The sequence below is a fragment of the Asterias amurensis genome, chromosome 21 (assembly GCF_032118995.1).
Source record: "Asterias amurensis chromosome 21, ASM3211899v1".
Classification (NCBI taxonomy): domain Eukaryota; kingdom Metazoa; phylum Echinodermata; class Asteroidea; order Forcipulatida; family Asteriidae; genus Asterias; species Asterias amurensis.
This window is the reverse complement of record NC_092668.1, coordinates 14,388,901-14,403,830: the sequence shown is the minus strand read 5'-3', so window position 1 is coordinate 14,403,830 and position 14,930 is coordinate 14,388,901. Positions and strand designations below refer to the sequence as shown.

At 38.8% G+C, this 14,930-nt stretch overlaps 1 protein-coding gene across 7 annotated transcripts in view; it reads right to left on the bottom strand.

Annotated features, from left to right (window-relative positions):
- LOC139952911 (pituitary homeobox 3-like) overlaps positions 1-14,930 on the bottom strand; it is a 39,750-nt gene that overhangs the window by 16,788 nt on the left and 8,032 nt on the right. The window lies entirely within an intron of this gene.

Below are 14,930 nucleotides of genomic sequence, written 5' to 3'. Positions count from 1 at the left end.
CGCGTTGATGCATTTATCCACCTTCACACACGGGAGGAAATCTGCTTAAGGGACGGCACCGTCAGCTCGCTAAAACACCCGCAGCGTCCACTAAACCCGGCCCGTTATCACCTTTGCACAGGGACTGCTTTTAAGACCAGAAATACAGAGAGACACTCCTTACAGATAATAAAGTAGCTCAATGGACGGTACCATTGAAGGGGTCGCCTTTTTGGTATAGACAGTTCTTAACTCATTCACTATGCCGTAGTGGTGTATCAGTGAGTGACGTCACGGATGAGGTGGGGTGGGCGTGGTTTAGCTCGACCAATGACAGACTTGGGATCCCGTGTCAGTTTAGTGACATCCCCTCCTCGATCAAACTGCGCCATTTAATTCTCATCGCAGGTGAATTTCTACAAAACTCTGGTAATTGTCTTTCGGTTGGAAGGGGGGGGCATATCCCGGGTCTCGTATCAATTTTAATAGTATCTCTGGTTGAAATTGTACAAGTTTTAACTTTAAAAGATGTATCATAGTTCCAATTCAGTTTTTAGGCTGCGAAGACTATTGTGACTAAACTTTTTATCTGTCTGTCTATCTATCTATCTTTCTAAAATTTTAAAGTTTGAACAGTGACAAAAATTGGTAAACAAAAAAAAACGCTATATTTTTTAGATTGAATGCTAGAACAGACAGTAAGCCGTAAGCATTTCCTGCATACTACTAACTTCATTGTGCTTTGTGCTTAGCAGAGCCCTTAGTGGTAGCCTTACTTTAATAATAACATTTGTGTTGAAGTGGAAGCACATAATAATAATAAATGGAGACACTCTATGTTTTGAGGTAGAATTACCAACATCGATGAATAGATAATAAACAAAACGAAGCTCATTATGAATCGAGTATTCCTCATTGAGTTTTATAATACTATGTAAAAGTTAAGACATTGAATGAACCAAAACGGGCTACGTTACAGCGCTAAAATATCTTAATTACAATCAAATTGTTGAATTAAATTATTTAATAGCAAGTCAGGATGGGTGTATCACTCCAAATTTAACCCCGTCGTATGTGAACTACAAACAGTTTAGAGTCAAAAAGTCACCACCATTTGTGTTGTGTGAACATGTATCACGCGACAATTACCTCATACAAATGCGTTTGTTAACACTATGAGTTGTTACACTGTACTGCCAAATAAATAAAAGTTTACATCATACTTTCTTTTTAGAGTACGATTAGTATGTACATGTACATGCCTCTATGGTTCTCCATGCTTGGGAAGCTTCCGAGAGAAGTCTTTTAAAGGAATGTGTAACTCTTCTGTGCGAAAGTTGTAGCTCTGACAAAAGTAAGCATGATTGATAATATTCTCAAAATGGGATTTACTTTATAGTATTTCTGGGCTTTTAGTTTACTATGTTATTATACACTTTGATTGTTAACGTGAACAAAACCTCAATGTTGTATTAAGCCTGTATAACTTGGGTTGATCTTTTTTGGGTGAAGGTTATCTGCAAACGAAACAATGTAAATTCCTGCTTGATTGGAGGGAATCAAAACCAGGATTATCAACAAAGAAGATCAAAGCTTGTTTTGTTTCGCCCGACCATTTGTACAGTTAACCCTTCTTCCCCATTAAATTTACAATAAGTAACAAGAAAATAAATAACACATAACAGGTTGTTTTGTTACATTTGAGAGTGGGAAAGGAATCATACTTAGCACACCATAAATATATAAAAGAAAAAACATATTCAACTGAATGCATATCCAATGATGTATTGGTATTTCATTCATTTTCTGGATTTCTTCTTAGCTTGGGCTTATACAGTTTTGGTTATCGAGTATATGATCGTTTGTGTTTAGCGTCATGAGCATTTTGATGGATTGGTGCACTTTATTATGACTATTTAGTTTGTTATTTTACACTATTTGAATGAAACCACTGCCATAAAAGCCACCTGTGACAACAAACCTGAATATAACTGTGAGCATATTGTGAAGATATTGAACAAAAACCTCATCTTTACTAGGAAACGAGGAATGAGAATTGCTGGTGTAGTAGGAGCAAGAAGTCTCCATCACAACTCATTCACTGGGAACCAAAACATGGACACATGAAGCGTATAGTAGACCAAAATTGACCAAAGTTTAAGTAGCCTTTGAGAAAGACTCTGCTAGGGTCGAAACGTCAGGCCATTATCTGGAGACAGCGGAGCTATTATGGACAGCTTTGCAAGACAGAACCCATTGAAGAGCCATCGTAGTCCGAGGACACCACCCGAAATGAACTTAACTTTTACAGGGAAAACCTAAACAGTAAACCGAGCTTCCATTCCACATTCAAGGCTAATGTATTAGATGGGATTCGAACCGGGGTCAACAGAGTTGAAATACAGGGACAGAAACATGAAGGTTTTTGACCCGTAGACCCGATACTTTGAAAACACGTAAAGATATTGAGACAAAAAAAAACTGTTTTACCAGGGAAAACCCAACCGGGAAGTAAAGCACCAATCCACATGCAATGTACTGGTCTGAGGTGTGATTCGAACCGGGGTCAACAAAGGTGAAAGACAGTCAAACAAACATGAATGATTCAGCTACATAGGAGGCCTAAAGCTCGGTTCATACTTTTGTGGTCTTGCTGGCTAGTACAGTGCTTAAAACCGTCTCTTTTTATGAAATATGGACAAGTATGGACATGTGAAGAACGTACGGGCAAGTGAAATGACAAGATTACTACTTTTTTGTTTATCGTTTCATGCTTTTAAGGGTTTAATGAAACTCCTATTTACGTTTTCAGTTGTTTTATACTTAGTGGCATGTTAATTGGCTTCTTGCTTTACTTCTGTGAAGCGCATTGACCGTCTTATTAAGCGGATTCTGGTGCTATATAAATACTGTTTAGTATGTAATGCTGGTTAGTCACTGAAAAGGTTAGGACAAAACACTGAATACTCTGCGGTCAATAAGAAAGGATAGCGAAGGTGAAAATAAATAGATATAGAGCAAACAAAATACACACTCTTGTTGTTATACTTTCAGATAATCTGATAATCTTCTGAGGTAATTCACTCCCTAGTGATTTTGTCTTCTCGAGAATAAACCTCAATGAACTTCGTTTATACTGAGAAGTAGTCAATGCAAATGTGCTATCTGTAACTACACACGAATCGTTTGACTGAGTTGATTTCAGCAATCCCAGTCGATCAAACCGAATTGTGGTTTATTGTCATGGCGTCATTCCTACTCCAACGTCAATGAAATACTTTACCTAGATACATCCTAAAAACTAGTTCAGCACAAATCCACTTTTTCATACAAATCGCCTATTTTTCCAGCAAAACTGGAACGAAGCTTATGCTGAAGATTTGGCCAATTTGTTTACTGGATTTCCCGGATCGAGCGATGCCTCGTTTCCTTTTAGTCGAAGGATTCATTTCAAATCTTCACTGCTCTTCCTCTAAGCCGTTGCATCGAAATTTGATAATGTCGCGTACAGGTAGATTGAAGGCAGGTAGAACTAGATAATGGAGCCCGGTTTTCGCTGTAGATAAATCTCGCAAACCTGACTTGATCTTGTTTGCCGCTGGATGAGAGCGCGCAAGCTCCAGGGACGATCGCTTCAAACAAAATATGAGCCGGAGCGGTGTTTACTTGGTTTCGTGTCATTTTTCCCGCGCTTTTTCCGGTGTATAATTAATGGCGCGAAAGAAGAGAGAAATGCAAAACATTGGCTTAGAGGTATGCACGGAAGGTTTACCAACCAAACAAAATCGGATGCATGCTCATCAGACGTGGATTAGCGGCGCTCGAAATGGAAATTGCATTTCGGGGGTCCAGCGAGACAGCGCGCGAGGACAGCGGGCCAAAGCACGAGCCTTGAGGGACCCGTGTGCCCATGAATTTCAAATAAGCCAGAGCTTTAAGAAGATGGCTTAGTGGTATCATTCGCTTGTGTCATGCATGTATCTCTATTCTAAAAGGATCAAGTAGGATTTACAGGCAATTCCACGTTCTCTCAGGATTTTTTCGGGAAGGGGAAGGAAAAGAAGTAAAGTGTGGGAACATAACGTATATGAACTGAGGTGGAAAAACTTCAGCATGTTTGTAGCGCGGAGAACAAACCACTAGAATAGCGGTAGCTCGAGTCAGTGTTTTCGCGCTGCTTTGCCCCCGTAATCCGCGTCGGTCCCCCTGACGATCGCAACCCGGCCTGAAATTAAAACTCACAAAATCAAGCCGTTGATGTTGAGAAAACAGCCCAGTGAAGGGAAAACACAGCGGGGAACGAAAGCCAATTTCTTTGTTGTCACTCAATGTTTTGCTGGTAAGCCTCATGAATTCACGGGGCTAAATATTCGTATGCTTGCAAAGCCTAGCGTAAGACCCGTATGCATTACGAACGGGCAAGAAATGATATGCGAGATGCTGCATGGCGAAGAATCCACTCTGGATTATTTCATGGCTTCGTGGAATAAAATGAAGGTATTCTCTTTCAGTTGTAATATTTTCTAAGGCGTGGGGTTTTTTCTTCTCCACAGTCTTTGTCTTTTAAATGATTCTTCATCGGATTGTGCTATAATTGTTGTATTTAGAAAGAAACTGTTCAACCATTTTTGTAAACAAAAAAGGTAAATTGAACGATTTATCCAGAGTAAAGGATTTAGTTGTCGATCTGACGGACGATTTGGAGCGACCAACACAAGATTGTAGTTTGCTCTTTAATTAATCCCGCCTTCGCAAACTCTGATATGGATAATGGGTGACTAAATAAATGTTTATTCTTGGGATACTAGAAGTGAGGTCGAGGCTAATGTATGCAAAAATCTTCACCTATGGGTCTTTGACTTCTGCTTTCCCAATTCCATGTCATTTGTTCTTCTTCTTCCTCATTGAGGTCCTTTTCATGTTTTTTTCGTAAAATTATGTCCGTACAAATAGTTGTGCAGATATATAATCAATATTAAGGGGAAATGTACCTTTGATTACTTATAAGCGTGGAATTTATCTAGCTGACTATTAAAAGGACATCCCGGATTTGTGTTTTGGGAAAAATCGGCTAGACTTGTAAGACATTTTGAAGATGTCATTAGTTCAACAGCAACAGCAAACAGCAGCAACAGTGACAATCTAACAAAATTAATGCAAACATTCATAAACGGCAATTATTAATTACAAAATACGTTTGAAGCAAGATTGTGAGAGTTAGCGAGTGCCAACATCTCAAAAAATAGTTAAAATATGAACATTAAATAATTATTTGGGAGGCTAACCATCCTTACTCACGGCTGATAAGCTGATATGAAAAGAACGCAACCTCAAATTGAAAGTTGTCCATATAGGGGGTACACACCAATCAGGAGAAAAACCACTTATGTCATAAACAGGCCGCAGAGCACAACTATAAAATAAGTATTGCCTTATAGACAGGACTCGAACCAAGGGCCACATGTTGTTAGCCCGAAGAAAAAAAACCTGGCATAGGAAACGTCCAACGCACAACTCTGGTATCATCGTATGACATAGGACGGGAAACGAACCAGGGCATCAGTTGTGAGAGACGAGTGCTTTACGCACCCGCATAGACCTGATCGCAAATACCAATGCGCAAGCGCAGACTGTTGAGTGAGGTGCATTGTGGGATAGATATGAATCAAATTTTGCTACCAGCTAGACCACAATGCATCTAATTCCAAGCTTTACGCGCGCGCCCCAGTATTTGCGAAAAGGTCTCGCAACCCTACCCTTGGTACACAAGCAATGGAGAGCCATTGATAGTATAAAAACTTTGTGATAAATTGCTCCCTCTGAAGTAACCTGGTTTTTTATGAAGAGGTAATTTAAGTAACCTGGTTTTTTATGAAGAGGTAATTTATCATTCGAACAATAAAATACTTCAGCTGAAGCCGTTTATAATGCGTCTGAAAGCACACAAAGTAATGCAACAAGGTTTTTTTTCTTCTTTTATTATTCTCTTGCAAATTCAATAACCGATTGAAAGTTAACATTTTCACTGGTTTGTTGTTATGCATGAGTTGTGATACACCAAGTGAAAACACTGGTATTGTATCCAGTGCCTTGAATAACTAAACTCATAATACCTTGCCCTCTGCTCGCAATCCCCTTCCCTCGCAAAGGCTCTAACTCAGTAAGCTTCAGCACTCCAATCTCATCCATCCCAGGAACAAACGCCGCTGCCTCTACCACCATAGCAGTCTGCATGATTCAACCGCTTAAAACTAGCGATTAAACTTCCTGGTAACAACTCAGTAAAAGAGGTTGGAGTTTTGGAGAGAAAACTTGCCTAGAAACCTTCGTTCCCACAGATTTGTCTAGAATTAACTCCCGATTATATTTTCGCCACCTTCCACAGCATGTAACCTTCTTCCAACTCGTGAGAACTCTGGCTTGGTCTGTCTTCCCTCCTCTGGGGCGTATAGGCGCATCACAAAGGTGATTATTTCACCATAGATATCATTTTTCATTCTTCTTTTCTAAAGAAAGCCCGAAGAATTGACAAATGTTCTACTCATGGTCGAAACGGTTGGAGGTCCTTGCAAAGGCCCAGAGACCATTGTTACGTATTGAAGACCAAAGATACAATGGGTAATAGAAAGAAGAAAAAAAGATCGTTCGCTGTGTCATCTTTTTACAAGAAAAACATTTCAGATGAAATTCAGAAATGAGAAAATAAAATTAGCTTTTGCAAGCTTCTTACAATCAACAGGACCAATGGCATAAATGCAAAGCGAAAAGTTAGTAGACTGACGTTTTGACCCTATGACCCTATATCTGAGCATTTCTCGAAGCCTGCGAAAGACACTCTTTTTACGGGTCGAAACGTCAGACATTTCACTATTTTAAGATGTTAGATAAGTAAGAAATGAATGTCTACTAAGATTGGTTGTATAACAGGTAAGATGTCACTTGTTGCAACGACTTGGCCAACGTTTGATAGTAATTCTTGCTGTACTTTTCTGTTATAATATAAGGCTGAAAAAATCTACTGTTAGACTGGGTGGGCCACCCTCTTTTAAAGCCATTGGACACTTTCGGTAAACAGTATTATTCAAGGCCCACACTTCGTGTACCACAACTTATATATAAAATAACAAACCTGTGAAAATTTAGGCTCAATCGGTCATCGGAGTCAGGAGAAAATAACGGGAAAACCCACCCTTGTATCTGCACGTTTCGCCGTGTCATGACATGTGTTCAAAATAAATCCGTAATTCTCGATATCGAGAATTGATATTGTTTTAATGTTTTCTCAAAAAGTAAAGCATTTCATGGACTAATATTTCAAGAAAAGTCTTTCATCACTACCTTCTGTAAACCCTGTAAGTTATTTGTATATCTGTGAACTTTTTTTTCTGTACCAAAAGGGTCCAATGGCTTTAAAGATGGTTTAATTAAAATTAAATGAAACATTAGCCTTGCTCAAGGCAGTCGCATTATTCGCTCCGAAAAGACGCAGCTGTAAACCCACCCGCCGTATACCCTGTGCATGGTGTGTGCGATCACACCGAATGACCAACCCGTATACACACTGTCACATCGCACGAATACTGTTCACACAAGTCATCGCACTCGTACACCACTAACCGCATGCGGAGGCCGTCAGGCCGACAGCCTTGTCGGATCTGTATCTTCCCGTTTTAATGTGTTGTATTGAAAAAATTCCAATAGTGGACGAAATTGGGGGGGCTCGAGGATATGCTAGTATGCAGCTTATGAATATGTATATCGTTCGTCAGACCTATCAGACAACACAGGATGTGAGGCAAATGAATTATTCATTTTGACGTCCAATCACGCACTTCCCTTATCACGACCTTTGGACCCTATCATGCGTCCGTAGTGGTGGTGTGTGAGGTAAACATGTCTCGTCTTTCGCGGGCATTATGGTAATGAGCTGACCGTGGGAACTCTTCGCTTATTATAGTAATGAGGTCAGTGGCTTCAACACAGATCCTACAAGGCTGTCGGCCTGACGGCCTCCGCATGCGGATAGTGTACGGGGGCATCGTGTCGTGCGATGTTACGCACAGTGAATACGGGTGGGTTTTACGCACAGTGAATACGGGTGGGTTTTTATACAGCGGCGTTCTTTTTTCGGAGTGAATAATTCGACTGCCTTGAGCAAGGCTAATGAAACATGCGTAGAACAATACAATACAATTTTGTTTGACTCAACAGTAGCTTTTCACAAATCATGTGTTTTTATACGGACCCGCACGTAACCTTGCCCTTCCTTTACAAAGCATATGTTTTTATTATGAAAGTGCATTACGCTTTCGAGTCGTTAAAAGAAAGGGAAAATTAAAACGTATTGATTGATTGTTTGTCTGTCTGAGCAGACAATGAAAATGCCTGCAACTTTTTCAGTTGGAATACATTATAAATAAATAGATTTTAAAAATGGAAAATTTCAGCATTATGTCCAACAAGTAAACAACCTTTCCACAGAAAGGAAAAAAAAACCCGGTTTGTGAAACTGAATCAGCATTCAACATTTGAAAGGAGTAATTTAATTTCACGAGTTTAGCTATCACTGGTCAAATAAGATCATTCAAATTATTAGGTCGCAAAGATCATTTATATATGGGAATTTCTGCATTGTATGGTGAGGTAGCAATCTATATTTGCAAAGTTTGCGGTTACACCATGTGTGTATTTACTTGCAGTGTAGATTATGTTCTTTTGAGAATATGTCATGCTTTATACTTGAACTACAGCGGAGTAATTGTTTGGAAATCGGGAGACTTCTCAATTTCGCCAAAAAACAGAAGCAAGAGGCTTGTCAACCATTTAGTTTCATCAATTGTTAGTAGGATACTAGACATCGAATTTAAAAATTCAAACGTGGGTTTCTACTACAAAATCCTACCCATAATGACTTTTTATTTTTTACAAATTTATGGTGAAATAATCTTAGTATTGAGACCAGAAACCTCGAGGTCTGGAAGTCGAGTAAGGGCACACTTGGTGCTGACAGACAACCGGAGGTTGCGACCGTTCATACCCGTAACCCAACCACGACCAACACGCTCAACAATTACCGCTTGACGATCCAGAACACAACACAATCGCTTCTCTATAGAACACTAACAGAAGAAACCCTGTGCCGGAATGGAGACAATTTGCCAAAAGATTTCCCAAAGTAATTGGGAAGAAAAGAATGGACTTCCCAGCCCTATATCTGGAAACATAAATACCCCACGCTGGTGGCTCACACACAACGGTGTAACAGTGAGAGAAAGGCACCCAACCAGGCCTGGCCTTGCTGGTATGGTCCGAGGGGGGCTTCGGTGAGAAACACGGGCGAGGTCATTCTGCCTAAACACGCTGGAATAACCCCCTGGTAAACGGTCGCAACTAACAAGTACAATGCCTCTAATTGGATAGGTGTGAACGGGGATTTCAGGATTTTCAAGACGGCGAATGACAATTTATATTGTTATGATACGTCGGACTTGCTAATAATGCATCCTACAGTACACTCAACTCGGCAGCAATTTAAAGAGAATTTTACATCACTTTTTGTAATAGTACTAATTATGGTTACGAATATACTGGTAGACTTAATCCCACAGAAACTATATCTACTTTCAAATTATGTATAATTTATTAGGTTGGAAGCTTATGGTTGAATCCCTGTAATATGCAATTGTGCAATCATGTATAATCCATACCGCTAGCCTAAAGTGTAGTACATGCCCGCAGGTACTTGTCAATTAGTTTGTTCATATATGTATGTTTAAATTAGTTCTTGCAAACACCATGTGCTTTGAGGAGGGTTGTTGTAGCCTCCATGTGGTATGTTCGCAGACGGCATCCTTTCTAGGGACCACTGCTACAAGCTTTGCGTTGAAATGCACTGGACATCTTTGATAATAATATTGTCAAAGACCAGTATTCTCACTTGGTGTATCTCAACATGCATTCAAATAAACAACTTGTGCAAATTTGAGCTCAATGGTCGTTGAAGTTGCAAGAGAATGAGGAAAAAAAAAACACCCTTGTTGCAAAAATTGCGTGCTTTCAGATGCCTAACAAAAGGCTTCAGGCCTGAAGTATTTTAGTATTGGAGTGAGAAATTATAAAGTAAGTTTTGCGAATTAACCGACTCTTCCTCCAAAGCAATGACAAAAGTCCCTGTCAAAGGAATTCCTTAATGACAACTCTTACTATAGATTCATCGAATTATGCTCTGCCGGTAATTTTCTTAAAGTCAACCCCCATCCTTCCATACAAACCAAGAATTTTGATATTGTAAATTTTGACAGACTTATCGGTGATGAAATTTCCACAAATCCATGTCGACATTAATAATATTTTGTCTCAGTTTAAAGGATTCACAGCTGAAACAACACCCTAGTAACCAACTATACTTATTATTATTTTATCACCGTAAATAATAATTCTTTAAATCCCAGTCAAAACCATTTTCATCTTTTGTCGAGGTTTAAAAGATTCAACGATCGAAAACTCATGAATCCCCTTCGATCCGAGAGTACGAGATCTGGTTTATGTTGGGCGCATCGTCTGATAAATCCGACGGGTTAATCTGCCGAAATCGCCCCGGACCTGTCCCAGGCTTAGCCCTGGCTTAGCCCGGCTGGTGCCTCCCCATCCTTGGTAAAATCTTATCAGAAGAAAGGGATCTTATTCACACAAATTTAATCCCCTGCGGTTTTCTAAATTGCCCACTACAGAAGTTATGTTTATGTAGGGTTGGTGGCTGGAACCACCCTGCGCGGACGACATTTCTCGACAACACTTACAAGTGTCATTTTTCGCCGCCACAAAAGTTCTGCGTTTGATCAATGTCTTGTTTCGGCCACTTATGAACGATTTGTTGGCGGTTTATTTTGCCTTGTGATAAGTCAGAAAATAACCTTTACGTTTTTCTCTGATGATAAGGCTCGAATAACCATTACGCTGTTCCATGTTTGAAGGCAAAAACTGCCAATCAGTTTGTTTTCGTCGATTTGAAATGATTTTAAAGGAATTTATAAATAAATTTAAAGGAGTACACAATAATTATAGAAATTGAGACAATGTGGCTGTTTCGTTACATAAGGCTCTTGGCTGAAACATGTCTAACTGGAGACGAGATGAACAAACTGCATGAAACGTTGAGAGAATGTTTGCAGTTTTTGCTCTCAAAGGAACCCTCACTTAATGGGAAAAAAATAACAATATAATGCCCTTTTTCAAATGTGTTTGTAGAAAAAGGGTTTCTTCATTACATCAAACCAAATTACTTTTTGTATCTGCTACCTTTTTATAGGTTTTGTTGAAATTCATTTTTGGGTGAAATCCACAGCTTCAAATCTCACTCAAAAATCATTAACAGTCGTTCGTTGGATATGACATTCAAGATTATTTGGGTTATTTTTTACTTATATTGTTTTGTTTGGGGGGGGGAGTCCTTGTTCACGTCACTTGGTACCATTAGTAACTGGATACATATTTCGCCTCGGGGTATAACGGATGTTATGGTAACTATCACAAAAAATGTTGACAATAATCGTTTGTGTTTGTTGTTTACCATTCTGTGTTGAAGTTGACAGATCAGATAGGGGGGATTGTTCAGATAGAGAGGGGCTTGACAGCATACATGGGTTCTATCACAGATTGGGTTTAAAAAAAATAAGTTTGTGTTGTTCTCGTGTGTTTCTGGGTGTTTTTCTGATCCCAAGTCGGGATTAAGATCAATTTTTACAAAGGCACGACTGAGTTCTAACTGGTTGTATTTGTCGCTTGGTGTGGTTGTACATAAAGAAAAACACATCAACTTGGGGTTAAAATAACCTGCTTCCCACGCATAGAGTGGATATACTCTATATAAAAAACGATGATGAAAGGTATTTAAGAAAACGAAGACATAATACAATAAGAAAGCTGTCAGTGAACGTAACAGTGACGTGAAATTGCGCCCTCTATTGGTTGATGTTTCTTTTGTTGGACACGCGCTCACGTATTAAACAATTTGAAGAAAGAAACTTTCTGTAGATAAAAAGTGCCTTATTATGAAGTTGTTTACACTAATTCACTAATCCTAACAGAGCTCGATGCAAAAAGAGTGACCTCAGAGAGACGAAATATCCTAGTAAAATTACAAACGCTGATAAACATGGGGCTTTATTTCCTAAAGAGTCATATGCTGTCATGGTTTTACCCTAACACCGATGTGTATTTAAAAACTGTATACTCGGTCCTTTCCCCGGTTCTGTGAACAAAACTCACAGGGACACGGTCGAATTATGTTACTGAAAACCTCCCCCCCCCCCCCTATAATATTAATCTATTATTTCCATAGTGCGAACCCTGGTGCTACCTATTCGTGTCTTACCATAAAGAGTATACGAATAAAACAACTTTCAAAAAGCAACATTCTATACAACAATGTCATGTATAGAATGTTGCTTTTTGAAAATTGTATTATTCGTGGTTAGAAGTTACACCAAAAAGATTAATGAGACTTCAAACCCGTTGAATATGTGTCATTGTGTCTTATTTTCACACGGTTACAAAGTTGAGATATAATAACATTCCATTTGTCGGCAAACCTTGCTCTAGTTTGTGTGCTACTCATCAGTAATACGCTGTAGTGTGAAAAATAGTTAATGGCCTGACGTTTCGACCTGAGCAGAGTCTTTCTCAAAGGCTAAACTTACAACAAACAAACATGAACAGATATACATTTCGTCGCAGACCTGTCGCCACAAGTATTTGCAAAGCTTGTAGCTTCGGTATCGCTTAGAAAGCCTCATTACCCTGTTCTCCGCCTCCATGGACCTGGTTCGAATCCCACCTCAGACAAAAAGCATTGTATCACTCCCCACCCAGTGTTTAGGATTCTCCCTACCAAATCAACAACTAAACATTTCGTCGCTGACCTGTCGCCACGAGTATCTGCAAAGCTGATATAGATTCTGCATCGATTGGAAAGCCTCAGCATGCTTTTCACCTCCCTGAACCCAGTTCGAATCCCACCTCAGTAAAGCATATTATTGTACCACTCCCCAACCAGTTACCATGTTCAAAATTCTCCCTCACAAATCTACAACTAAAACTTGTCTTAGTAGACCTGTCGCCACATGTATCTGCAGAGCTGATAATAGCTTCTGCATCGATTGGAAAGCCTCAGCATGTTGTTCATCTCCGTGGACCCAGTTCGAATCCCACCTCAGTCAAGCATATCTTTGTACCACTCTCCCAACCAGGCAGTGTCTGTGTTCAAAATTTCCCCTCCCAAATCGACAACTGAACATTTCTTAGTCGACCTGTTGCCATGCTGCAACGCCGGATAGCTTCTTCACCACTTGGAAAGCCTCAGCATGCTTTTCACATCCATGTGCCCGGTTCGAATCCCACCTCAGTCTCGAGTCTCGCATTGCATGAGTCCCCACCAAGCCTCCCTGTTCAAAATTCTCCCTCCCAAATCATCAACTGAACATTTCTTGGCAGACCTGTCGCCACAAGTATCTGCAAAGCCTGGTAGCTTTGTTTCATCGCCAGACACAGATATCAATAAATATAAAAACAAATTGGTCTTTGATCAGAGCTTACAGGTTTTAATTAAGACTTAGGGAAGATCCACCGGACTTCAAGCCATCGGCTCAACTTTAACGAGAATTGAGACATTATCCGTGAAATTAAATTATTTTAAAAAGACATTAGGTATCCTGAAAATGGTTTGGAAATTGTAATGGCATACCCGTAGGAATTGGAATGCAAATGTTACGCTTGATTGATTCTTTGTTTAATTGTTAGTGTGCGATAATAATGCGGGTTGCCTTTGTGAGATGGAACATGGAAGGTTTTTATGCGTGGGAATTTAAAAAGAAGAAAACAAAATTGTGTGAAGTCAACAGTGTATTTAACATGTATATTGCGAGTCTGTTCCTTTAATAAGAAATGTTTTGATCGGCAGACTTAACCTTTAGGTTATATTAAAGTTTACATTTCCCTCATTAGTATTGCCTTCTCCTTATATCTTTTTTATGTGTTTTTTGTGTGTAGTTTACATGCACTTTAGGGGAGAAATAAAATAATAATATAAATAGCACTGTTAGACCGTACTTTTTCTTAGTAGTTTTTAGCGATTTCGTTTTTCAGTTCTAAATATTAGTATTTTTTACTTTTCTGACTCGTTGCAATTGTTTGTGTGGTGTTTCATTTGTATTTTTTTTTTTTATATTTCAAAGTTATCTTTTTTGGTATTATTGTTCATTTCGTCATTTACCTACTTACTTGTTTAATTATATGTTGTTGGGTTTTTTACAATTCATTTATTCATTTTATTTAATATATAGTTATTTATTAAATAAGTTAATATTTTTAAAATGCTATTTTGCTTGTTGGCTCTAAACATGTTTCTTTGACATTATTTTTATTAAGTATAAAGTTTGTGAGAATCAGGCTCGGATGTACGAACTTACAAGCAAAAGTGTAAATTCGTCACAATATGTTTAATTGAAAAACTCAACAAATCATTACTAATTTTTTGTGTTTTTATTATTTCTTTAATATTTTTCCTCTTTGAAAGGTGAAAAAAAACTTATTTTACGATTCGCCTTATGTAGCTTTGCCAGACCATTGCCATTTAAAAAGCAATTAAAGGCCGTATGGTCTCTAAATTGAAGAATTAATCGGCAACTATGATCTCTATTTTAGGGCTGAGCTCCATTTTAGTCTTTTCATTCTCTGAAGGCGCAAATAAATTATTCCTGCATTTATTCACACACGAAGGACTTATGTGGCTTTAGTTTTATGGATAGAATTTCAATTGGAAAAGAAGATGTTGAACCGTGTTGAACTTTAAGGGTAAAGTACTATTTGATATCAGTGAATAGAAACAAATGATCATTTGAAATCAATAATACAGACACTGTAAACTGGGGGATATTTCATTTTAAAAATTTCCT